The sequence below is a fragment of the Mixophyes fleayi genome, chromosome 5 (genome assembly GCF_038048845.1).
Source record: "Mixophyes fleayi isolate aMixFle1 chromosome 5, aMixFle1.hap1, whole genome shotgun sequence".
Lineage (NCBI taxonomy): Eukaryota > Metazoa > Chordata > Amphibia > Anura > Limnodynastidae > Mixophyes > Mixophyes fleayi.
In genome coordinates this window covers 279,157,145-279,158,043 of record NC_134406.1, presented here as the reverse complement: position 1 = coordinate 279,158,043, position 899 = coordinate 279,157,145, and positions in this window count along the sequence as shown.

The following is an 899-nucleotide window of genomic DNA, read 5'->3' as shown; positions in this document are numbered from 1 at the left end:
TTGGGCCAATACTAATGTTATACAGCAAAAACGTGGAGTCCAAAGACAACATAATGGTTCTGTATACAGACAACATCCTGACGGTCACTTGGCCATTAACGTCATTACCCAATTTGTCTAAAGAGATTGAAGCTTATGGAATGTTAATACAGATAGATCACAGGCTCTAGACCACAACGAATCAGCTTGCTGGAGGGTAACTCCATAAAATTATATCTAATGGGGTTTCTGAACCAGAAATGATGGCAAACTATGCAAAGTTAACTTCACCACTTTATTGGAATATGAAATTAAATGTACATTTCTCATCAATTTATCAATTTCTGCAATCTCGTCTTAAAGCCCAACCTCCACTCACTTAAATAATGCACTTCAGGAGGGAGACCTGCTTTTCGGGAGTCTACAGAAGATTCCGGGAGAGTAGGAAAGTATAGTTATAAAACTTATATGTTATAACTACAGTATATTTTTGTTCAAAAATGTTTGTTTGTTTTTTAAAAAATTCTAAATGTTTATTTTTATTTTTTTAGTTCTAGCAGTGAAACAAAAGTTCAAAACAAGCCAGATCTCTGAAATGTCCTGTCTCTCTCACTCCCTCTCTCCATCTCTTTCTCTCTCCTTCTTCCACTCCCCTCTTCTCTCCCCCCCTCTCTCTCTCTCAATCTCCCTCCCTCTCTCCCCTCTCTCTCTTCCTCTCCCTCTCTCTCTAACTACCTATCTCTCTCTCTCTCCCTCTTCCACTTCCCCCTTCTCTCTCCCTCCCTCTCTCCCTCCATCTCCATCCATGTCTTACTCTCTGCCTCTCTCTCCCTCCCTCCCTCTCACTCCCCACATAACAGGGGGTCTTGCTACCCACAGAACAGGGGGAGTCGCTCATCACAGCGCAAGGGTCTCACTCC